Raw genomic sequence first — 18,756 nt, forward strand, 5'->3', positions numbered from 1 at the left:
GAGATCCGGAGTCCATGTATTCCCTTACCTGGATGGCTGGCTGATCCGGGGGAAGTCAGTGGAGCAGGTTTTGTCTGACCTAGAGGACACCTACTCACTACTCCACAGGCTGGGCTTCACCCTGAACTTGAAGAAGTCCCATGTGATGCCAGTCCAGAGGTTCCAGTTCATCAGAGCAGTCCTAGACACTCGGGTGGGGAAGGCCTTTCCTCCCGAGGAGAGATTCAACAGCATTGCTCAGATGGTGAACCAGTTCCGGAACCACGCCACCTTACCAGCAGCTTCCTTCCTATGCCTTTTAGGCCTCATGGCGCCCTGTATCTTTCTAATGTCGGAGGCCAGGCTGCACATGAGATCTCTTCAATGGCTCCTACGAGGCCAGTGGCCCCAGCACCTCAGAGCCCTCTCGCACCCCCTCAAGGTATCCAGGGCAGTGGTCGGCGACCTTGGTTGGTGGGCCAACACCAGCAACCTCATGGCAGGGGAGCCCTTCTGGCCTCCATGGTCGCAGGCCCAAGTGGTCACAGATGCTTCTCTGAATGGTTTAGGTGCTCACTGCGAGGACTTTCAGTTGAGTGGCCTCTGGTCAGCGACAGAAGCCAGCTGGCATATCAACATGCTGGAGTTGCGAGCCATCAGGTTAGCCCTGAGACTGTTTGTTCCATCTCTGGAGGTGAAGCATGTCCTGATTCTGATGGGACAATACTGTGGCCATGCACTACCTGAACAAGCAAGGTGGCATGTGCTCCCTCCCCCTCTGCAGAGAGGCAATACAGCTGTGGTTCTGGCTATTGGAGAACCGGATCTCTATCTCTGCAGTTTATCTGGTGGGGACAGAGAACAGTTTGGCAGATGCTTTGAGCAGGCAGAGCACAGTCTCACACGAGTGCGAAGTGTGCCCGGGAGTCCTAGAGGAGGTGTTCTCTCACTGTGGTATCCCATCAATGGACCTATTTGTCACAGAGTCCAACAGGAAGTGCACACAGTTTGCTCAAGGGAATTCCCAGCGAACAGCGCGCTAGGGTATGCGTTTCTTGTGGACTGGCCCTTCCCTCTGCACTACGCCTTCCCTCTGATTCCCGTCATTTCTTGGGTTCTTAGGAGGCTCAAGAGGTTTCGAGCAACCATGATACTGATTGCCCTGGGCTGTGCGAGGAGGATGTGGTACTGACTTTCTGGATCTGACCATCTGCCCACCTCTCTGGTTGCCTCGGCACCTGGATCTCCTAACCCAGTCGGAAGGTTGGGTGCTTCTCCCAAACCCAGAATCCCTCAACCTACATGCATGGCTCTTGAGAGGATGAGATATGATGACTGGGACCTCTCTGAGGAGGTACTTGGTGTTGCTGGCTGCACACAGACCATCCCCAAGATCTCGGTATGCGTGCAGGTGCAGAAGATTTGAGGCATGGTGCAGCGAACACGTGATTGAACCCATCTCTTGCCCCACCACTACAGTGATGCAGTTACTTCTGTCACTGGCCTCAGCAGGCCTTCAGGCCACCACAGTCAAAGGATATTAGGCAGCCTTGTCTGTGTTCAAGAGGTGCCCGGATCAAGGTTCATATTTTATGATACCGGTTATGGTTCAATTCCCGAAGGGTCCTGTGAATACGTTTCTGCCAACTCCCTTTGTTGTCCCAGGTTGGGATCTTAATCTGGTTCTAACCTCCTTAATGGTGGCTCCCTTTGAGCCCATGCATATCTGTTCTTTGCATCTTCTCTCTTTTAAGACATCTTTCAGTTCCATGTCATTCCATTCCGTTTTTTTGTTGCTACATTTTTTGCCGCAAAAACTCTTCGAATTTTACAATCTAATCCTCACACCTGAAAAAAAACGGATAATGAATGGACGTCGTACACATCTGTTTTAGTTTCCATAACATCCGCCAGGTGGGTTAGTGAATTACAGGCCCTTTGCTGAAAACCGACCTTTTTGTGATTCTTTAGAGAGAAGGTATCGCTTAAAGTAAGGCCAGGATTTTTGCCAAAGGTGATATTCAAGTTTCATCTGTCACAGGGCATAGACCTGCCAGTCTTTTATCCACCTCTGCACCCTTCTAAAGAAGAGGAGCGTTTCCACCAACTGGATCCCAAAAGGGCCCTGAGTTTCTACGTCTAAAAAGATCAACTTTTCGTGGCCTGTTTCTAGCCTATAAAGGTCTGGCGGTGACAAAGCAAACACTGTCCCGGTGGATCATTTTGTGCATAGTGGAGTGCTACCAATCTGCATTCAGGCAGCTACATTCTGGCATCAGGGCACACTCGACTAGAGGGGTCTCTGCGTCGACTGCCTTATAAAGGGGGGTTCCCGGTTAGGCATATTTGTTGTGCGGCAACATGGCCCTCACTTCACACGTTCACTAGACACTACAGTCTGGATGTTGCCCGTGGTGCTGATGCACGGTTTGGCAGGGCGGTGCAGCAAAATCTGTTGTTATAATTTTCTGCCGCCTCCTTTGCCTCACTGCTTGGGGAGTCTATCAGATGAGGAATCTGCGGGAGAAAGGCAGTCCATTGAAGTAGAAATTACCTACTGTAATGTTCTTTCTATGGATTCTTCTCCCGCAGATTCCTCACCTCATCTCATCTCCCCGCCCATCCATCCCGGCTCAAAGTTTGGTGGTTGGTGCACATCTCCCTCTTTTAGTGGGTTGACACCTGGTGATGGCCCTAGGATGCCCATTTTCTCAAACTACAAATATATATTTGCTGATGCTCCAAACTGCGGTATCTTTCACAAGGTTTTTTCTTCATTTGGGAATATTATTGTTGTGTTAACCTCTTATGGGCCAGTTAGCCTTTTTTCTCAGTTTTCCTATGCAGTGGCCAAGCTCGGGGAAAGAAGGGGGAAACTGGGATATGGGGGCATAGTGATGTGGTATATATATATGACGCCCGATGTCACGCCTGGAGCTGACAATCGAGCACCGAGCAAGACGGATCGACGGCAGAGTCAAGGTCCACTAAGCCCCCTGTCAAGGTTTTTCAGAAGCAGCAGAGCTGGGCGAGGATATCTATCAGATGATGAATCTGTAGGAGAAGAATCCATAGAAAAAAACATTACAGTAAGTCATTTCTCCTACACATTCACAAAAACAAATCCTGTTATTATCTCAGCCCTGCTGTCTCTGTGTGCACATCTGGGTGGGAAGGGAGAGACAGAGTGGAGGAGGACATAAGGAGATGATTGGATCCAGTGGTTCTGTGTCTGAGGCCATATCAGCACTTTTGCTGCTGCGTGGTTGTTTTATTGTGGTACCACTGCAGCTATGCACCAAGAGATGCATTTGTTGTGCTTGAGGCTTTGATGTTTTGAATACAGGCTCCTGGCATGTTGTCTGGCCCAATTGAGATGAGTGTCTCCACTCTCCTTACAAAGCTGAGCTGTTGCTTGGTGTTATGCTTGTGCCAACTGTATGCCTCGTCAAGAAACTGACACTACGCAAGCTTCCCTCACCTAGAGCTAACATATTGCACACTGTAGTAACATGCAACGGAACATGAGCGAAAGTTGAGTTAAAGCGGGAGAGCATGATGTGAGCAAGGACCATAAGGAAGGAAAGTTTGGATAGAGATTTAGCAACTATTTGTGGTGTAGGGGGAACAAGTAAAGAGAATAGCAAAGGGCTCATTGATAATGCATTTAAACATAGAGCACTGGATTGGCGACACCAGGGCAGAACCATGAGTGAAATAGGTATGAGCAGCTTCTTGGCAAGCCTTTTAAAACACTTGTTGCCAGTTGACTAGCAGAGATGATGCCTACTACGAGGGCACAGCAACTAAAGCAAGTGCCAATTATCTTACGCATATTTAGCAAAGTTGTTGCAGGGGCACTAACCCCCCCCCTACCAAGAAGGCCACCATAATTAGGGAGAGATTGCAGTGGAATATTCTGGAGCTCTTCAAATTGTCCAAGCAAGCTATGAAACTAAGTGAGAAACCAGAAAACTCCCCCTTGACACCCAGAAATGCATTGAAGCAGTTCTTGGCAGGAGTCTAAGGACAGTGGAAGATGTCAGACAGGAAGTGGGGGGAAAGATGAAAGATGCAAGTGTGGTGAGCAAACGACCTGTGACAACAATGGTCTTAACCACAACAGTTATTCCAACTAAAGTAGCCCCTGTTGCCAGCACAAAATGGCCCACTACTTCCAGAGAGACGCATCAAAAGTCTGTAACCCTTAAAATCGAAAAGGAAAAAAAAAACAGAGGTCCTTAGCCCCCACCATAAATCAAAAATGTGCAAAGCAGAGAGATCACCAAGGATCAACAAGCCATCTGCAATGAAATCATCTGTCTCCAAACTCAACCCAAAAGCTAAAAAGTTAATGCTGCAAGATTGTAAATATGACACTGAGCCCATGCCGGGTTCCCGGCAAAATAGAAGCTTAGAAACAGAAGAGGGATGCCTCACACTTTCCTCTCAACAACAAACCACCAAGTAGCCTTAGCAATACAACAATTACCATCAGGTAAAGAGGGATTGGAGCACCGGATATCAGGAAATATTATTGGACAGCAACATTGCAACATGTGGTAGACTGGTTTATTAACCCCAGAAGCTGATGCTGTGACAGCCACAACCTTAGCATTATGTAAACCATTAAAGCTATTTGAATTGATGGGGGCAAAGAAGGAAGATTGTTTTTTTAAAATATTATTCTTTAAAGCATGGACCTAGCGTGAAAGCAGCAGAGCGCTGTACAGAGTATGGGTAGCCAGCATTTGGGCTGGCATCTTTTAACCGTAGTGCAGTACTGTGAGGTCTGTGCGTTGGTATGTGCGTCCATTGGAATTAGTCCTTGGTCAGGTGTTGTTGAAAGAAACATGTTTAGAGAGATTTGCAAAATTGGAGAATTGTGGGGGCATTCCGAGCCGACACCGGCATAGAGTGCCAGATGGGTAGGTGCATGACAAGACAAGGATTGTTTGCAGGTTCTCTCTTTGAGGGCGGGTTGTGATTCAAGGCGATTGGTCGATTTGATGTGGTGAGGAGAGTGTGCCCCCAGATATGTGGAGCTTCGCTGCCAGGTACGTTGGTGTGCTACTTGTGACTGCTTTGTAGCTGATACATGCAGTCTTGAACAGTATCCTGACTTGGAGTGGAAGACAATGTAGTTCGCATAGGATGGGGTAATTTGGTCAAATTTCCATGCTCCTGTAATAAGACGTGCTGCAGCGTGGTGGGCTGCTTTTAGGGGAGCCAAGTGAGCAGCTGGGAGCTCTGTCAGGAGAGCATTTACCCCATTGATGTGCGATACCACAAGGGCCTGCACTACGGTACGGAAGTCCTGTGGCGGGATGAAGGGTTTCATTTTTCATAGGCTAGAGATTCTGAGTCAGGCTATATTGGCTATGGCCCTCATTATGAGGTTGCTGGTAGGCAGCCAGAAGTATCGGCGGCCTACCTGCAACCTTGGCTTACCATTTCTGCCCCCTGATATCCTGGATATTACCGGCAGCGGCGGAACAGTAAGTTCCCATTCCTGTGGAATCTCATAGGATTCCATGGGAATGAGAACACTAAAGCACCAGCACCATTGTTAACGGTGCCGGTGCTTCAGTAAATGATCTGCTTGTAGGGGCCTGAACTACCGGCAGGTCAGGCCTGTTGATAGTTCACACCCCATACTTGCAGACTCGCACCTTATTTCCGGAACAATTCACTCTAATGAGGGCCCATGTGTTTCTGGAAGAACAGATTGCTGTCAATGGTGACGCCTAAGGATTTTGCTAAGTATGAGAGTTGTGGATCAAATCCTTCTAGGTGGATATCATTGAGCCATTATGGGACATGTTGTTTTTTAGCAAGCGGACCGATGAGGACGAATTCAGTCTTGAAAGGACTTAGTTTGAGGTAGACATCCAGGGCTGGATGATGGTTAGGTAATAGCGGAGATGAATTATGTCCTGCCCGCTATTATTTACTCTCATGTACAACTGAGTATCGTCTGCATATTGGAGGATGGCTATATTGGGATCTTTGAGGAGAGTGTCCAGAGGCTCCCTATAAAGCTTAAAAAGGATTGGTGAGAGGATGGAGCCTTGGGGGACTCGGCAGGAGACCTGGAGTCATTTACAATGCAACAAGTTCATCTGGACAGCATGCTGTCTGCCTGAGAGGTAGGAGGTAAATCAATTCAGGACAGTACCAGAGAATCCCATCCTGTCAGCAAGGAGGGAGACAAGGATGTGGTGGTCGATGGTGATGAATGCAGCTGAGAGGTCAAGGAGGACGAGGCGGAATGAGTCGTCCTTATCCATGATTTGGAGAGCATCATCCCCCACCTGGATGGTGGCTGTCTCGATGCTACACTTTGGGGGGAACCCTGACTGATGGTCATTTAGGAGGTGGAATTGTTCAATCCTGGCAAGTCATTGTGTAGCAACTACTTTTTCCAAGATTTTACAAATAAACGGGAGGTTTGTAATGGGCCTGAAGCTGGTCAGGTCGTCTAGATCTAGGGTTGGTTTATTTCAAAAGAGGTCGTATGAGACCAGTCTTAGCGGTGTTGGGGAATGATCATTTTGGGAGGGCGGCATTGATGATGCTGAGGGGTGCACTGAGTGCCGGGCCCGTCACTTGTTTAATGATAGATGCCAGCATTATATTGTCAGAGTAAGAAATAGGTTTGAGGGTGGCAATCGTTTTTAGGAGATCTGGGGGAAAGAGAGGAGAGAATTTGGTCCAGAGGGGGCAGTGTGCATGCCGGGGTGCAGGGGATGCTAATGTTGTGAGAGGTTGATGTGATGGTTTCTTGGATTTTGTCTATTTTTTCAGTAAGAAATGTGTTGATTACGTCACATTTTTCCTGAGTTGCTGGTACCACGGGTGAGTGTTTGGTACAATGCTTTACTACTTCAAAGACGACTTTGCTCCTGTTAGAGGCTGCCACAATGGTGGTGGAGTGGTAAGCAGCTTTGGCCTCGGTAATCAGAATCCTACGATTTGTGCACAGAGATTTGAGGATGGTGAAGTCTCACGAGGTATGGTTTTTGCGCCACTGTTTCTCTAGGGCTCTGATTGAGCGTTTGTTGGTGGCTAGATTGGGGGTGTACCATGGGGCGGATGGTCTGGCCTTAGCCCAGCTGGATTTTAGGGTGGCATGAGTATCCACCAGTTACATAGCAGAGTTGCAGAATAATTCCAGGAGGCCCAAGGCATTGCCTGTGGTTGGAAAGTCTGCAAAGTTTGCTTCTAGGCTCATTGACGGGGAAAGGTTTTGAATGAGCAGCATTGAGTGAGGGGACCTTTAACCTGGCCTTTTTTGAGCCATAGTCGCGTGGATGACTGATAGTGGGATGGCGGCGGGGTCAGACCAGTCAAGTGGGATAGGGTCTGCACAGGAGATGAAGGGGCCTTATGTGAAGACTAGGTCTAGGGTTTTGCATTCATTGTGTGTGGGGGTGAGCGCAATTTGCTTAAGGTCCATGGAAGTGGTCAGTGTGAAAAGCTTGCTTCGAGTGGGGTTGTCAGCCTGTGACTCTGCAACGTTAAAATCACTGAGAAAGAAATGTTTTGAATGTGCTAATTTGGCAAAGCAGAGCCAGTTGGAGATGTATGCCATGAAATAGCCACTCCTGTGAGGTGGTCTGAAGATGAGGTGGAAGGTGATGGATTCTTGGTGCGATAGAGGGAACCGGCAGGCGAGTGATTCAAACGAGCTTGTTCTGGGAGAGGGGATGATGGAGTATGGCCAATAGCTCCTGTGGATGATTGCCACTCCGCCTCCTGCTCTTCCTGGCCGGTCAGCATGTTGTTTGCAGTAGTGTTGGGGTAGGAGGATGTCGAAAACATGTGTGGAGGATGGTGTAAACAATGTTTCAGTGATAAATGGGGCATCAAGGTTGTTTTATGAGATGAGGTCAGTGGTCTCTGTAGCGTCTGCGACAGCTGAGCGAGCATTGATCAACATGGGAGGGCATGTGCATGTGGTCCGTGGGTGGTGGATGGGCAAGGGCAATATTGATGAGGTTTGCTAGGGTAGCTTGCTGGGGCTGCCCAGAGCACTTGGCCATTTGAACCCTAGTGAGAGTGGGAATGGGCTCTGGAGGGAGTAGACACATGGTGATGTCTTTTGGTGAGTTGCAATAGTAACAATTAGTTTGTAGGTGAAATAGAGGATAGCGGATCAGGCCTGAACAGGCGCAGCCCTTGTGTTTGCATGTTCTTTGCTGAGCAACTGAGTCATGTGACCAGCAGCCTACTCAATGCTGTCTGCCTGGATCTGGCTTACACTCCTTAAGTAGAGGCTTGGAAGGCGCAAAAGCTGGCAGGTGGTGGGCAGACCAACTGAGTGTCGGTGCCTAGTTTCGTGACCATCAGCCTACTCAATGCTGTCTGCCAGGAACTGGCTTACGCTCCTTAAGTAGAGACTTGGAAGGTGTGAAAGCTGGGGGGAGGTGGGCGGAGCAATTGAGTGGCAGGGTCTGGTTGCATGACCAGCAGTCTAGTCAATGCTGTCTGCCAGGAACTGGCTTACACTCCTTAAGTAGGGGCTTGGAAGGCGCGAAAGCTGGAGGGAGGTGGGCAGAGCAACTGAGTGTCAGAGCCTGGTTGCGTGCCCAGCAGCCTACTCAATGCTGTCTGCCTGGATCTGGCTTACACTCCTTAAGTAGAGGCTTGGAAGGCGCAAAAGCTGGCGGGTGGTGGGCAGACCAACTGAGTGTCGGTGCCTAGTTTCGTGACCATCAGCCTACTCAATGCTGTCTGCCAGGAACTGGCTTACACTCCTTAAGTAGAGACTTGGAAGGTGTGAAAGCTGGGGGGAGGTGGGCGGAGCAATTGAGTGGCAGGGTCTGGTTGCATTACCAGCAGTCTACTCCATGCTGTCTGCCAGGAACTGGCTTTCACTCCTTAAGTAGGGGCTTGGAAGGCGCGAAAGCTGGAGGGAGGTGGGCAGAGCAACTGAGTGTCAGAGCCTGGTTGCGTGCCCAGCAGCCTACTCAATGCTGTCTGCCTGGATCTGGCTTACACTCCTTAAGTAGAGGCTTGGAAGGCGCAAAAGCTGGCGGGTGGTGGGCAGACCAACTGAGTGTCGGTGCCTAGTTTCGTGACCATCAGCCTACTCAATGCTGTCTGCCAGGAACTGGCTTACACTCCTTAAGTAAAGACTTGGAAGGTGTGAAAGCTGGGGGGAGGTGGGCGGAGCAATTGAGTGGCAGGGTCTGGTTGCATGACCAGCAGTCTAGTCAATGCTGTCTGCCAGGAACTGGCTTACACTCCTTAAGTAGGGGCTTGGAAGGCGCGAAAGCTGGAGGGAGGTGGGCAGAGCAACTGAGTGTCAGGGCCTGGTCGCATGACCAGCAGCCTACTCAATGATGTCTGCCTGGAGCTGGCTTACATTCCATAAGTAGAGGCTTGGAAGGTGCGAAATCTGGGGGGAGGTGGGCGGAGCAATTGAGTGCCAGGGTCTGGTTGCATTACCAGCAGTCTACTCCATGCTGTCTGCCAGGAACTGGCTTTCACTCCTTAAGTAGGGGCTTGGAAGGCACGAAAGCTGGAGGGAGGTGGGCAGAGCAACTGAGTGTCAGGGCCTGGTCGCGTGACCAGCAGCCTATTCAATGTTGTCTGCCTGGAGCTGGTTTACAATCCTTAAGTAGAGACTTGGAAGGTGCGAAAGCTTGAGAGAGGTGGGTGGAGCAACTGAGTGGCAGGGCTTGGCCGCATGATCAGCAGTCTACTCCATGCTGTCTCCCAGGAACTGGCTTACACTCCTTAAGTAGAGGCTTGAAAGGTGCGAAAGCTGGGGGGAGTTGGGCAAAGCAATTGAGTAGCTGGGTCTGGTTGCATGACCAGCAGTCTACTCAATGCTGTCTGCTTGGAGCTGTCTTACACTCCTTAAGTAGAGGCTTGGAAGTTGCGAAAGCTGGGGGGAGGTGGGCGGAGCAATTGAGTGGCAGGGTCTGGTTGCATGACCAGCAGTCTACTCAATGCTGTCTGCCTGGAGCTGTCTTACACTCCTTAAGTAGAGGCATGGAAGGCGCGAAAGCTAGAGGGAGGTGGGCGGAGCAACTGCTGGTCACGCAACCAGACCCTGCCACTCAGTCTACTCAATGCTTTCTGCCAGGAACTGGCTTACACTCGTTAAGTAGAGGCATGGAAGGCGCGAAAGCTAGAGGGTGGTGAGCGGAGCAACTGAGTGGCAGGACTGATCATGTGACTAGCATCCTACTCAAGGCTGTCTATGAAAGTACTCCCCACGCCAGTAGCCACACTGGTAGACGGCTGGTGGCAAACGGCAAAATTACCAATCCATAAAGTAATGTATTTGCCTGAAACGCTACCTGCTGCATGCGATATAATAAAAAAGCTGGATTTTCAGTTACAATGAGATTAAGGTGTGGGGGTGGGAGACTTCTGTCTGGGAGATAGATTCATAATTCATAGCGAATTGAAGCAAGTGCACCTGCAGCTGTGACTAAACCTTTTAGAATTTGCAACAATTAGGGCAGACATGAGGAAGATTTGGCCTGGATTTCCGGCTAAGCATAGAATGCACGGGATGTGGGATCCTGTGATAGGATTTGCAGCAGGTGGATGTGGGGGGTAACTGAACTGTGCGAGGCAGGAATAGGGCATAAGGCATGGAATATAAATAAGATCAGGGACACTGATCTTGCAGAACAAGTTCCGGATGAAGAATGGGCTAGAGGACTATTGATTTATTTGGTTTTAAACCACACCGGTGTTCGGTTTCTAAGACCGGATGCGGGATTCGAACCTCTGTTGTTGAGGGTGGTTTTGCTTCCAAGACTAGAGCGTTGCCCCTGTGCTATCCTTCGTTCACAGAAGTGTGTTGTGGGGGCGTATATGACGCCGGTAATCATGAAAAATATCTCAGGAACGGGATGCGCACTGCCGGAGGTGCAACACTGTCAAAGGCCTTCATCATCTCCACGTGTGCCGGAAGTTTGGCAAAGTAAGTGTTCTGGACTAAAGTAAAAGAGCAAATGCAGAAAGGTAGCAAAGTAAGTACACAAAAGTCAAACGATGCATCCTGGCACTGACTCCGTAAAGGAAAAGACAACATAACGTCACAACTATTGGACTCGGGTCCCCTGTGGGCAAAACCATGTATTGCAATGGAGTGGAGGGGCGTTCAGGGGCCACGCGGCCACGGACGGAGGAGAGGTATAAAACCGTGGTTTAAAGCTGAAAGGGATGTCAGAGACACAATAATGACGGCTCGTTCTAAAAATGTGGAATGCAACCTATGGCACGAGGGGCTGGATACTGCAGACACCTTCCGATCTAAAACCACCTGGAACTAATTAACGCGTCGAAAATGTAAAAAACACATAATGCATTCTAAAAAGTAGAGAGTAAATGAATTGTAGCACAGTCAGTCAAAGATGTTATGTAAATATGTTGTTAAAAATATTATAAAACTTAATAAAATCTTTTTTTTAAAGACAGACATCAAATTCTCGCGCTAAAAATGTTCAATTGTTCCAAGTGTTCTGGCAATCATGTTGCATTGCAGGACACACCCAACAATAGTGTGTTTTTATTTGTATTTCTCACCTGCTTGGATTAATGGTGTGTAATGTCCGTTTCCCAAGCCACTGACCTCTTTCTTCTTTATTGATCTTAGTAACCTTGACGAGGGGTTTATTCTGGCATGAAAGGCTGCTAGCCAGAAGGGGCATCATAAGCCTGAACTTGGCGCACGCGGCAGACTTACCATGATCAGTTATGGCGCATGCGGCCCGCAAAAGAGGAGACCCCACGAATCCTTTAAATTGGACTCTGATCCCACAACTCATGCTTCAAATGAAAATCCCTTTATTCTAGGTTGAATGCTGACCACATATATATATCATCTACTGTCTGCTGTTAATTATGAAACAAAAAAAATGATTATTTTAGCTATCATGGATGATGCCAAAAAAAGCCTTTGGCCTGGATAATTGGCAATGACTAGATACCAAGGGACTGTATATGGTTTGTGTCCTGGTACTATATGTTGAATCTTGTGCCTTGATAGGTTCAACTGAGCAGGTAGGACAGTCATGCAGGATTATTCTGGGTGCGTGAAAAAGGGGGTGGAGGGGTTTCCCGACTTGCTATTAATTCATTTACATTAGCAGGTTTCGTTCTCCCTTCATATACCATTTTGGAATCCCAGAACTCAAATGGACATCTACCCTGACTTCTGCTATTGGAGATGTTCTAGGACAGTCTTGCTCCAGTTATCGGTTTGGCTAAAGGCAGCCCAAACCAACTGGGGCCATGTTATTCCCGCTATGTGAGCTTTCAGTATTCATGTAGGGATACAGAAGCTTTGCTTCCTGTTTCCAACCTGTACTGTGTTCTTCCAGTCAGTATTGGATGTTGTCGTCGTGCCCTACCACTCCCAGGGCCACGGCCGCGGCATCGATTGCACCTTGCCTCATTCAGTTCAGGGGTGGGGAGAAATCGTGCAGCCTTACTCCTACTTGTCTGCTGGGAGAAAGGGGCTGCGTGTTTTTTGAAGCCATTCCTCGTTGACCTAACCCTGCCAAGTCTTGTTTCATCACCCCATTCATGAAAGGGGAGCTGTGTTGCACAACTGTTCCTCATTGACCGACCAAGGAGTTTTGTGTTTGGGAAGTTATTTCTCATCTTCTAGCATGTTCTGAGTCAGAGGAGTTGCTAGGTCTGGAAAAGACCTGGGGCTACGCTGATGTCGGAACTGTCGGACTGGGGGCGAGCAAGCCTTTTGGTTGTAGCTCCTGAGATTCTATCCGGGGCTACAACCAAAAGACCAGGGACTATAGCCCCCTTAGCCCCCCCCCTAGCAATGCCTACAAGAAAGGATTGGTGCATCCGTGAAGTTACTGCACAGTGTTTGACCCTGATCTCTTCTCGTGTCCTGTGGTAGGGTGAGGAGCGGTGGGACTGCAGTGTGCCAGCCTAGCCTTTGTGCTCAGGTGCCCTTATAGGGAATCGGGGGCATACTTGCTAACTATAGAAGATCAACATAAAGATGTATGTTTGGTGTACATTGCCATGAGGAACATTCCCGAGCACTCTCAAGCTTTGATCCCCGAGTGTGAGCCTCGTTCACAGTCAATCACAGGCCCTCCAACTTTCTTGAAAATGACTAATTTCCTACGTTTTTTGGTATCATTGTAGCTTTGCAAAGCTGCTGGATGCTGCTTCTTGATATGTCATCCAAAGTGCAGTGAAATGCATAGTTTGTTTTCTAGGCTAACAAGTGGCATCATAGTGATGTTGGTGGTCTTTTAGCATGTGTGCAAGCACATATGGCTTTGACTGGCGCTGATCTTCCTGTAGTGCATTCATGCAAACTGGGGGCGTGGTGCGAGTGTGACGTACTCGTGCCGTCACAGCCCGTAGTCGAAGTGAGCGGGAGCGGTTGGGAGCGGTGCTCCTCTACTTTTTTTCAATTAAGTTTGACTGTTGCTATACTTTTATTTGAAAAATAAACCGTTCTGGAATGCTTTCGTTTTAAAATAAAAGTGTAGGAAGAAATTGAAACTTGCACTTTCAGTGCACTGCATTGAGCGGTCCCTTAAACAGCAGGTGCATGTGATTTTTTTTTTATTGTGTGTGGGAGGGGGTGTGGCGTTGAGATTTGTGGGGAGTGGGGACAGGCCAGCAGGGAACATAGTTCCACTACTTCTTTTCGTACATTTCCACCACTGCTTTTTGTATAGAAGTGAGTGATTCGGCGTGTGGGAAGGAACACAACAGGGCACACGCTTGGATATCGGTCAGGTTGTTCTCAACTGGTGTCGTGGACAGAAGGCGCTGGTATGGTTTGTGTCTGTTCGCGCTGGGCTGTGTTGGTGGCTTTCAGTCTCTGACTTCTTCCCCTGCAGGGAGTGCCATTCTGAGCTCAAACCCTGCATGCAGGTACTCCCCCAAGTCTCCCAACCCGTGCATTTATGGAGGGTATCTGCCCTGGCCAAATGTGTGCCCTTCCGACAAGAGCTGTGCCTTCAGTTGGATCAGCCTGACCACAAACTCATCCTCCTCAAAAACAATTATTCATTTGTTTGAGGGTAATTACAGTTTGTTGTCAGGCTGATCTAGCTGCCAAAAGTGTGTTGTGAGACGTGTGCTTCCTTGTCTTGCAGGGCCATGCGCTTCACCGCAGCCCTGCAGCAACTACTAGACTCACAGCTGCACAGCCAAAATGCTGCCACCCTCTTCCTATTTCCTATAGGACCCACGTCAGCATGGGCACCATTGTTGTTTCCCTGCGTCCTGTACCTTGGCAAGTCAATATTGTTATCAATAGATCACAGCGACTACACTGCTACAGGATGGGCCTCATTACAAGTTTGACGGAGAGGTAAAAAAGTGGCAGCAATTCCGTTACTGCTACTTTTCCTGCACTAGAAAAATACTCGCTTTGGAGGAATTACAGAGTGCTCATGATGCGATTTTTGAGGGAAACTGGAGGTGCATCCTCCACTTTTCTGCCAAAAAATCGCTGGAAAGACCACGCGGTAATTCCACCAGTAATGATTCTGCCAAATGGAGACGAACACTGCCCTAGCACCACTTGTAATCCCGTGGTAAAGCCACGGGACCATGTGCCAGTAACAGTATCCGATTTTGGCAGTAACTTGGCAGAATTAGCGCTAAACTCGGAATGAGCCCCGTTTCCTGTTCGGTTTGAAAGGAAACTCCAGCATTACTTGGCTCTTCACCCAGGCTGAATGTCTATCACACAGACAATTACAAAAACAAGCATTGGCAATGCCAATAGTTTTAGCGTTTACTGTTGTTATTTGCATTTTGCATTTATAGGTACCAGGTTGCAAGGAGGAGGGTGCAGTTTTAAAGGAGTATGCGATAAGGGGCGCAGGTGTGCAAGAGACTGAGAAGGACAGCGCATAGAGCAATAGCCCAATATGAAATAACTGTAGCTGGGGAATGGAAAGCCAGGAGCCTGACTTGCTTCTTACAAACAACAGCCGATCATTTTCAGTATGAAGTGCAAAGCAAGCTTAAAAACACGTGACATCACTGTAACACTTTTTTTTGCACTTAGTAGAGCAAAAGGTGTAAGTTCCTAATATAGTTTATGGTTATGGTGTATTAATAATCGAATACTATGTAATGTGCCAGCTCTTATCACAGGGTTAAAATAGGATACTTCCATAGAAACCCAGTGCATTTGCAGTAGCAAACTTAAATGACGTGTTATTCAAATTTATAACGTGCGCTTTCACCCGAAGGCACCTTGGCGCGAGGAAAACAAGGACACAACCTGCCCCACGCTCCTAAAACAGAAAGGCCATGAGCGCACGCCTGAGCTGCAGGTGAGTGACAGTGCCTCTAAGGTGAAAGGGGAAAGAAACCATTCCACAGTCTGCTAGTGGCAAACGGAAAAGCGTGTCCACCCACACAGGCAAGGCCAACCTCCGGAATTGCCACCCAATTGCCACTGCCTGAGCAAAGTGGCCGTTCCGGAATATAGCGGCGAAATTTGTCCTGGGTATACTCGGCCCCTGCCGGTAAAGGGCCCGGTACACCGAGCACAAGGATTTAAATGTGATCCTCTGGGCAACCGGGAGCCAGTGAAGGGCCCGAAGTACATGCCAGGGGCTCAATGCTTTTGGTTTCTGCAATCCCGTCCCTGACCCTGCGCGGCCTGCTCACACGCTGAAAATGCCCTTGAGAGCAAAATGTGCTGTTTAAGCAGGCACTGCGCTTTTATGCCATGTTTTTCGTACCACCTTTTACACTTCAGGGACTTAAAAATGGAGCCCTGGTGTTTTTACCTTTGCTGGGTGTACTTGCAACCTGCTAAACTCATGTAAGGCTACAGTAGTCAGGTTTGGACTGGACTATATGGCAGTAAAGCAATGCACGAAGTACTGGCCCAAACTGCCGATGTCATTCAGCCAAAGGGGGGCATCGTGGAGAGTTAATTCTGTAGCCTTATAATGAATACGTCATCCTATACCCCACGAGTAGAGGGGATCGCCTACTCGACGGGAGAGACCGGGAGGGGAAGAGCCATTGCAAAGTCCATTTGTTGAGCAAGCAGTGAGACGATGGTTGGGTCCATAGCCCTGCTTCTCACATTAGACATCCGCCCTACCAATGAAAAAATCCCAGCGCAGATCTCGCCAAACACGAGTTACAGTGAATGTGTTTCCACCGGGCTCAGTAATGCGCGCCTTTCCTAAGGCCAGGCCGCACTGAAATCACCCATTGATAACAGCCCCTTCCGACCCATAGACAAACTCCAAGGGTTTAGGTGAAAAACAGATGAACAGCTCAACCGAGTTTGTAGGGTCAAGCCGCACTGAAATCACACACTAATAACAGCCGCTTCCGACCCAACGACAGCCACGGGAGAACCAGACAAGGGGGCCTCATTATGACTCCGGTGGTAGCCTGCCGCCGGAGTCATGAATTCACCGTCAACCGGCACTGGGGACTCCAGCTCCGGCGGACCCGGTAAATCCCCATTGAACTCAATGGAAATGGGGAGGCCGGATGCACCGGCACCATTCGCGAATGGTGCCGGTGCATCCGATATGGTCTGCACGCGGGTGCCGGACTGCCCGCCAGGTCATACCTGTTGGGCGGTAAGGCACCCGCGAGCAGAACTCGTAGTTTGCCGGTCCGGTAACAGCGGTACCAGCAAGTTTACCGGTACTGATGTTACTGGACCGGCAAGCTTAGAATGAGGCCTGGCGTATGTATAAGCAGTTACTTTCAAACTTTTAAAGTAACACATCACTCTGGAGATCCAAAGAAACAGACAGCATTGCAACACATCCACTACCCCACAGACTGCACGTTGTACACTTTCAGCAGCACCTGTTATCTAACAATAACAGCCAGAGCAGCGCTGCTAACCCCAGGGGCGGCAATGCCAGACCTGGCTACCCTTGCATCCGGTGCCTCCTGGACCCAACCTCTGCCCACACCCTTTGGGGTCGAGGGGCCTCTTTCCTGCACTCTACGGCACTCTGCAGAAAGCAGGGGACCCCGAAATGTTGTCTTGAAAAGATGGCGCTGCAGCTTCGACTTGAAAAGAGATAACTCTGTGCTGGTCCGCCCCGGATATGAAACATAGTCCACAGGCGTTCCACTGAAAACAAGGATTGATGCATAGAAGTTAAAACATAATGGGCATCTACTTAAGTGCACTCATTTTGCTCCTACTTCGGAGTGCGGACAGCTCCCCGGCAACAGCAGCAGGCCAGCAGATGTGAGCGAGAGGCTCAAGGCCCGAATGGTGCTTTGGCCATTTCATCGCCAAGTTGCTATGCCAACGCCATAGACTGCTCCCAAACTCCCCTTCTTCTTTATTCTTTTCTTTTACAGTAGCAATGTTTTTGGCGATATTTGTGTCTCACGCCACAAAGTGCCAAAACCAAAAATAATGACCACGTGTGGATGTCTCATTTGTATTGAATGCGAAGCAAGGTGGCGAGCAGAGGAGCACAGTAACAGATGAACACAATCCTCAGGAGGGGGGAGGGGCTCTAATCATACACTATTCAGACTAATTACAAAAACACCCCCTATTTCTAGGATTGCTGGCTCTGGACAATAATTGCTGCTTCATATTTCTGAATTATAATTCAAAGGCAAAGAGCTCAGAACTGGAATTTCACAATTATATAAGAGCATGTCACCATGACTCACATGTTCACCAGCATGAGAAGTTCACAGGAACATGCATGTGTGCATGCATCCCACACTTTGCAATGCAAAATCAAGTGCCTGTTTTATGAAATTCTGTGTTCTCAATTCAGGCAAGTAGGGCCACCTGGTAACTGGCCTGCAACTTCCTGCTGCTTGGAAACCACGCCTGGCAAAGGGCAAGCATTGTTACGGCATTGGTGGCAGCCTTCCTTTGGTTCAGAAGTGGGCGCGCCGAAGCCTTCCTGGAGGGCCACTGTGGGCGAAGGGGAATAATGCACTGCTGTCCCAGCTGGGCACGGTGGAATGTGGCCCTGCCATGCTAACAGCTATGCCGTGGATTTCTGAGAGTATCCTCTTTCAAAATCAACACCGCCGGGCTCTTGGCGCAAACCCAGGCGCTATAAAGCAACTTTCTACTCCTAGGCCTGCGAGGCAGAAGAGGAACTAATGTGCAAAAAAAGGCCGCTAAGTGGCTGGACTTCTAGGAGGTGCCCGAGTGCCAGAGGAAATATACCAGCGGATCTCCGCAGCCCAACTGGCCTAGCAAATCCTGGTCAGAATCCTGCACAAAATAAGATGTCACTTAGGAAATACAACATGATGGTGTCTGCAATTACCCCGGGGAGAGATGCCAAGTGCTGCACACCAGGATCCAGGCGAAGGCCCATTAGTGGCGAGAACAGGTGGCAAGCCTATGATTATTTCGGTGCACTTAGAGCGTTCGGAGCTCCCGGGGCGCAGCCAGCAGCGAGGTTAAGCTCCTGCAGCTGGGTCACAACATGCAGTGTGCTCGGTGGGCCTAGATGTGGAGAAAGGAAGGGCGAGGCCGGGGCTACCCAGTGCCAGTGAACCACTGTACCTGCTTCCCTCTTGCCGGACCGCCCGCTCCTCCACACGGTCACCTGTGCGCATGCCCGGCTTGTCTGTTCGCTATGGAGGGCCTTGCGATACATGTTGAGGAGAGAGAATTGATGAGGGTTCGATTGTCTGTGCTGGGTGTGGCTGAGCTGAGTGGGAAGATTTTGCTGGGAGGTGACGGGGAGAGAGGTAGGAGGAGGAATAGTGTGATGTTGGATTTTGTGAGGCAAACGGGGCGGTGGGAGGAGTTGTGAGTTTATGTAA

The 18,756-nt window shown here is 49.3% G+C and overlaps 1 protein-coding gene across 1 annotated transcript in view; it reads right to left on the reverse strand.

The window, feature by feature from the left end:
• The window catches only part of LOC138488743 (anterior gradient protein 2-like), an 83,099-nt gene that overhangs the window by 42,043 nt on the left and 22,300 nt on the right, over positions 1–18,756 (reverse strand). The window lies entirely within an intron of this gene.

This window comes from Ambystoma mexicanum, chromosome 9 (assembly GCF_040938575.1).
Source record: "Ambystoma mexicanum isolate Mex_15411 chromosome 9, UKY_AmexF1_1, whole genome shotgun sequence".
Classification (NCBI taxonomy): domain Eukaryota; kingdom Metazoa; phylum Chordata; class Amphibia; order Caudata; family Ambystomatidae; genus Ambystoma; species Ambystoma mexicanum.